Source organism: Babylonia areolata, chromosome 31, assembly GCF_041734735.1.
Source record: "Babylonia areolata isolate BAREFJ2019XMU chromosome 31, ASM4173473v1, whole genome shotgun sequence".
Lineage (NCBI taxonomy): Eukaryota > Metazoa > Mollusca > Gastropoda > Neogastropoda > Buccinidae > Babylonia > Babylonia areolata.
Genome location: NC_134906.1, coordinates 29551981 through 29559480, shown reverse-complemented (window position 1 = coordinate 29559480; position 7500 = coordinate 29551981). Strand labels below are relative to the sequence as shown.

Genomic DNA, 7500 nt, shown 5'->3' with positions numbered 1-7500 from the left:
ACAGACAGAGACAGAGAGAGGCACAGACAGAGCGAGACAGAGAGAGAGGGATAGAGCAGAAGAAGAAGAAGAGAAAGGAAAGGAAACGGAATTTCATTTCACCATGGTAACGAGATAAGCAAACACACATGTTTTTTTCCACCCAGCCCTGGACATAACGAAAACAACAAAAAAACAAACAAACAAACAAACAACAACAAAAAAGCGCAAATATCACGTGTAAGAAAAAAAAATCAAAGTACTAGATCTAGAAAAAAAAGAAAAACAACAACAAAAAACCGGGGGGTGGGAAGATATATCCAAGATTACATACACACTCACGCACTTGAGAGAATATGTTAATAAGGGAGAGTAAAAAGTTCAAAGGGGAAAAAATCAGGCATCATATACTACTCATAGCGAGTGAGAGAGAGAGAGAGAGATGGGGAGAGGGAGAGAGAGAGGGAGAGAGAGGGGGGGAGAGAGGGAGAGAGAGAGGGGGAGAGAGAGAGATGGGAGAGTGAGAGAGAGAGGGGGGAGAGAGAGGGAGAGAGAGAGGGGGAGAGAGGGGGAGAGAGAGAGGGAGAGAGAGACAGAGGGAGAGGGAGGGAGAGAGAGAGGGGGGGTTGAGGGAGAGAGAGAGAGGGAGAGAGAGAGGGGGAAAGAGGGGGAAAGAGAGAGGAAGAGAGGGGGAGAGAGAGAGGGAGAGAGAGAGAGATGGGGAGGTGGAGAGAAAGAGAGGTGGTAACGTTAAAGAAAAATCACTGAACACCAAAGTCAACGTCCAGACCACAGAATGCTTTTCTCTGTCGAGAAGTGGACAGTGCTGTTCTGTGTAAATCACTTCATCGGATTTTTATCAAACATAACATGATACGTAAAAATACAACATCCAGTACACTATGTATGATAATCAGTCGTAATCGACTATGACCATCAGAACAGCAGAGGAGGTAACTGCTGTCCGAGCTATCTGGGCTAGAATTTGATTTTAGCGGAGAGTGGATTGCCCAGGTTACATCCCCACTCTCTCGGCCAAGAGGGTTTCAGGACAGTCGGCGTTGGGATGGTTCCCAAAGGCCAACAAGCCCACAAGGCTGCAGCACTAAGAGCCAGAGCAAATTTGCCTCTTAGTTTGAGAGTCATAGTCCTTCACAAAAGACTAAGCTGTAAATGATTTCCCATTGCAATGGAGAAACCATTAATAATATTAAGAGCTCTCGTTTTGCTGTTAGCCCAACTGTAAACTAATGCTAATCTGTGATATAAACTGAGTGTTACACAAGTACATAAAGAACACCGGTTTAGAGTTTTCCACAGAAAAAGACGCATATGTTCCTCTTTAGCAAAAACTGCAAAAAAAACCCTCACAAAACTGTCAACATTTTGCCTTGATGAAAAAAAAAATTGCATACACGTCAGAGGTGAATCACCACCACCATCATCACCATCACCACCACCACCATCATCATCATCATCATCATCATCACCACCACCACCACCACCATCATCATCACCACCACCACCATCATCACCATTATCATCATCATCATCATCATCAAACCACCACCACCACCATCATCACCATCAGTATCATCATCATCATCATCAAACCACCACCACCACCATCATCACCATCATCATCACCACCACCACCATCATCATCATCATCACCACCACCACCATCATCATCACCACCACCACCACCACCATCATCATCACCACCACCACCATCATCACCATCAGTATCATCATTATCACCGCCATCATCATCATTATTACCATCACAACCACCTCCGTCCTTACCACACCATCACCATCACCACAGCCACACCCATCCCCCTCATCAGGCCTGCCCCCCCTCCTCCCCCCTCTCCCCCAGCCCCCCCCCCCCCTCCATGTCCTGAACCCAGAACCAGGCCCGGGAAATAAAGCCACCTGCTGTTCTGGACAAAATAGCACCAGCCCTGCACTCAGGGACCCCCCTCACCCCCCACCCGCCTCCCATTCAAAACTCGTGATGTTAGTTGCTCTTCGGGGGGAGGGCGGGTCTGTCTACACGGTTCTCCAAAAGTTAAGGACCACTTGGGTACTTGCACATCTTTTCTTCTTTAGGGCACGAAGGAATGATGCTGAAGTACCTAGAAACAGAGGTGTATGTAGTCAGTGTGATGAGAACCACTCCTAACCATAAATGTATATATATATATATAAAGTATTTCTGATGTTTTTGGGAAGCCTGTATTGAACAGCCACAGAGAACACATTCTCAGACCAACATTCACCAAGGACACTTCAGATCCAGCGCACCCAACCCCCCCCCCCTCCCCATCACCCCCCCCCCTCCTGTTCTTCCTCCCCTAACCCTCAGGTAAATTGCCAGAAACTTTAATACCTGCATGTCTAGACCTGCTTGTTAAATCGTACTGAAACATCAAGGGGTCTATTTTCTGGTCTTTTTTTTATTTTTTTTTTTTTTATAAGAAAACTAATGATAAAAGCAAAAAAACCTAATACTGACTTCGTAAGGCATTTTCATCTAATTACGGTCATCTGTTTTTGACGCGCGTTTGATTCTGTTCAGATGTGGTGTGTGTGTGTGTGTGTGTGTGTGTGTGTGTGTGTGTGTGTGTGTGTGTGTGTGTAGGTAAGTATGTGTGTGTGTGTGTGTGTAGGTAAGTATGTGTGTGTGTGTGTGTGTGTGTGTGTGTGTGTAGGTAAGTATGTGTGTGTGTGTGTGTGTGTGTGTAGGTATGTATGTGTATGTGTGTGTGTAGGTAAGTATGTGTGTGTGTGTGTGTGTGTGTAGGTAAGTATGTGTGTGTGTGTGTGTGTAGGTAAGTATGTGTGTGTGTGTGTGTAGGTATGTATGTGTATGTGTGTGGGGGTGGGGGTGGGGGGTAAGTATGTGTGTGTGTGTGTGTGTGTGTGTGTGTGTGTGTGTGTGTGTGTGTGTGTGTGTGTGTGTGTGTGTGTGTGTGTGTGTGTGTGTGTGTGTGTGTGTATGTGGTTTCAATCCAGAATGTTAATAACTCCCAGATGTTGTTTTTTTATTGATCTTATAATCCACAGCATACCAAAAAACCGCATAATACAATTACACCAAAATTGCAGCCACGTAGGCAGAAAGCTTCCTGGGTGCTCCTGTAAACTCTTTCCAGATAGCTGTGAATTCACCAGGACGGTGACATAACAAGGGTTTGAAAATAGCAACAGATGTTGGATGACGTTTTGGGGGAATGTCAATTTTCTTTCCAAACCTCAGTGAAAAGTTAAAGGTCAAAGATTCCACAGCTTTTCACGGTCACAAAGAATGTGAATTCAAATCCTCTGTGTCCAGGGCTTGGCATAGAAAGGCAGTGAATTCATATCTACTAAGTCCAGGGCTTGGCATAGAAAGGCAGTGAATTCATATCCACTGTGTCCAGGGCTGGGCATAGGAAGGCAGTGAATTCATATCCACTGTGTCCAGGGCTGGGCATAGGAAGGGAGTGAATTCATATCCACTGTGTCCAGGGCTGGGCATAGGAAGGCAGTGAATTCATACCCACTGTGTCCAGGGCTGGGCATAGGAAGGCAGTGAATTCATACCCACTGTGTCCAGGGCTGGGCATAGGAAGGCAGTGAATTCATATCCACAGTGTCCAAGGCTGGGCATAGGAAGGCAGTGAATTCATATCCACTGTGTCCAGGGCTGGGCATAGGAAGGCAGTGAATTCATACCCACTGTGTCCAGGGCTGGGCATAGGAAGGCAGTGAATTCATATCCACTGTGTCCAGGGCTGGGCATAGGAAGGCAGTGAATTCATATCCACTGTGTCCAGGGCTGGGCATAGGAAGGCAGTGAATTCATATACACTGTGTCCAGGGCTGGACACAGGAATGCAGTGAATTCATATCCACTGTGTCCAGGGCTGGGCATAGGAAGGCAGTGAATTCATATCCACTGTGTCCAGGGCTGGGCATAGGAAGGCAGTGAATTCATATCCACTGTGTCCAGGGCTGGGCATAGGAAGGCAGTGAATTCATATACACTGTATCCAGGGCTGGACACAGGAATGCAGTGAATTCATATCCACTGTGTCCAGGGCTGGGCATAGGAAGGCAGTGAATTCATATCCACTGTGTCCAGGGCTGGGCATAGGAAGGCAGTGAATTCATATCCACTGTGTCCAGGGCTGGGCATAGGAAGGCAGTGAATTCATACCCACTGTGTCCAGGGCTGGGCATAGGAAGGCAGCGAATTCATACCCACTGTGTCCAGGGCTGGGCATAGGAAGGCAGCGAATTCATATCCACTGTGTCCAGGGCTGGGCATAGGAAGGCAGTGAATTCATATCCACTGTGTCCAGGGCTGGGCATAGGAAGGCAGTGAATTCATATCCACTGTGTCCAGGTCTCGGCATTGGAAGGCAGTGAATTCATATCCACTGTGTCCAGGGCTGGGCATAGGAAGGCAGTGAATTCATGTCCACTGTGTCCAGGGCTCGGCATAGGAAGGCAGTGAATTGATATCCACTGTGTCCAGGGCTGGGCATAGGAAGGCAGTGAATTGATATCCACTGTGTCCAGGGCTGGGCATAGGAAGGCAGTGAATTGATATCCACTGTGTCCAGGGCTGGGCATAGGAAGGTAGTGAATTCACACCCACTGTGTCCAGGGCTGGGCATAGGAAGGCAGTGAATTCATACCCACTGTGTCCAGGGCTGGGCATAGGAAGGCAGTGAATTCATACCCACTGTGTCCAGGGCTGGGCATAGGAAGGCAGTGAATTCATACCCACTGTGTCCAGGGCTGGGCATAGGAAGGCAGTGAATTCACACCCACTGTGTCCAGGGCTGGGCATAGGAAGGCAGTGAATTCATATCCACTGTGTCCAGGGCTGGGCATAGGAAGGCAGTGAATTCATACCCACTGTGTCCAGGGCTGGGCATAGGAAGGCAGTGAATTCATACCCACTGTGTCCAGGGCTGGGCATAGGAAGGCAGTGAATTCATACCCACTGTGTCCAGGGCTGGGCATAGGAAGGCAGTGAATTCATATCCACTGTGTCCAGGGCTGGGCATAGGAAGGCAGTGAATTCATACCCACTGTGTCCAGGGCTGGGCATAGGAAGGCAGCGAATTCATACCCACTGTGTCCAGGGCTGGGCATAGGAAGGCAGCGAATTCATATCCACTGTGTCCAGGGCTGGGCATAGGAAGGCAGTGAATTCATATCCACTGTGTCCAGGGCTGGGCATAGGAAGGCAGTGAATTCATATCCACTGTGTCCAGGTCTCGGCATTGGAAGGCAGTGAATTCATATCCACTGTGTCCAGGGCTGGGCATAGGAAGGCAGTGAATTCATGTCCACTGTGTCCAGGGCTCGGCATAGGAAGGCAGTGAATTCATATCCACTGTGTCCAGGGCTGGGCATAGGAAGGCAGTGAATTGATATCCACTGTGTCCAGGGCTGGGCATAGGAAGGCAGTGAATTGATATCCACTGTGTCCAGGGCTGGGCATAGGAAGGTAGTGAATTCACACCCACTGTGTCCAGGGCTGGGCATAGGAAGGCAGTGAATTCATACCCACTGTGTCCAGGGCTGGGCATAGGAAGGCAGTGAATTCATACCCACTGTGTCCAGGGCTGGGCATAGGAAGGCAGTGAATTCATACCCACTGTGTCCAGGGCTGGGCATAGGAAGGCAGTGAATTCATACCCACTGTGTCCAGGGCTGGGCATAGGAAGGCAGTGAATTCACACCCACTGTGTCCAGGGCTGGGCATAGGAAGGCAGTGAATTCATATCCACTGTGTCCAGGGCTGGGCATAGGAAGGCAGTGAATTCATACCCACTGTGTCCAGGGCTGGGCATAGGAAGGCAGTGAATTCATACCCACTGTGTCCAGGGCTGGGCATAGGAAGGCAGTGAATTCATACCCACTGTGTCCAGGGCTGGGCATAGGAAGGCAGTGAATTCATATCCACTGTGTCCAGGGCTGGGCATAGGAAGGCAGTGAATTCATACCCACTGTGTCCAGGGCTGGACATAGGAAGGCAGTGAATTCATGTCCACTGTGTCCAGGGCTGGGCATAGGAAGGCAGTGAATTCACACCCACTGTGTCCAGGGCTGGGCATAGGAAGGCAGTGAATTCATATCCACTGTGTCCAGGGCTGGGCATAGGAAGGCAGTGAATTCATACCCACTGTGTCCAGGGCTGGACATAGGAAGGCAGTGAATTCATGTCCACTGTGTCCAGGGCTGGGCATAGGAAGGCAGTGAATTCACACCCACTGTGTCCAGGGCTGGGCATAGGAAGGCAGTGAATTCATATCCACTGTGTCCAGGGCTGGGCATAGGAAGGCAGTGAATTCATACCCACTGTGTCCAGGGCTGGGCATAGGAAGGCAGTGAATTCATATCCACTGTGTCCAGGGCTGGGCATAGGAAGGCAGTGAATTCATACCCACTGTGTCCAGGGCTGGGCACAGGAAGGCAGTGAATTCATATCCACTGTGTCCAGGGCTGGGCATAGGAAGGCAGTGAATTCATACCCACTGTGTCCAGGGCTGGGCATAGGAAGGCAGTGAATTCATACCCACTGTGTCCAGGGCTGGGCATAGGAAGGTGGGGCCCAGTTCTCTCCTTCCGCCGTTTTAACCTTCCCCAACTGAAGTCAGGTTCCCATTGACACCTGGGTGGAGTGAGGAACATCGGAGTAAAGTGCCTTTCCCAAGGACACAACACCATGCCGAAACGGGGCCTGGAACCCTGGTCACTGGTGAACACTGGACCACAAGTCCACTGCTTTAGCGATTCTGCTACGGCGCCCGTTTCTCCCCCTTCACCCCCCTCCCCTCCAACAACAACTGAAACAACTGACAACAACAACACCAAAAACCAACAAGAACAATATCTCTCTCTCTCTCTCTCTCTCTCTCTCTCTATATATATATATATATATATATATATATATCAACAACTACAACAAGACCAGAAACATCACGATCAAGAACAAGAATTACAATATCAACAACAACAACAACAACACCAATGCCACCACCACCAGTAACATCAACAGTAACTTCGACCACAACGATGATAACAGTAACAACAAATGACGAATGTAGCCTTCCTGAGGGTAACCATAGATTTGCTGGATTTTTTGGAGGGTTCGTATCCATGTACCCCCCGCCCCCCCCCCACCACACACACACACACACACACCCACAGCAACATCAGCAACATCAACAACAACAACGCATGCAGCAACAACAATTGCAACAGCAACAGAGGAATGTACCCCAGAGCAGCCGTAAATCGTGATGAACGTTTATAGGGGTTTCCTGTTCCACCCCCACCCCCCCTCCAAACCACAATAATATCATCAACAACAACAAGAAGAATAACTTCAGCATCAACAATATCAAGATCAACATCATCATCAACAACAACATCAACAACAGCATTACCGATAACATCAACAATGGCACCATCATCATCAACAACATCAACAGCCTCACCAACACCACCACC

General features: G+C 48.8%; 1 protein-coding gene across 1 annotated transcript in view; it reads right to left on the bottom strand.

Annotated features, from left to right (window-relative positions):
- The window catches only part of LOC143276150 (14 kDa phosphohistidine phosphatase-like), a 91543-nt gene that overhangs the window by 9803 nt on the left and 74240 nt on the right, over positions 1-7500 (bottom strand). The window lies entirely within an intron of this gene.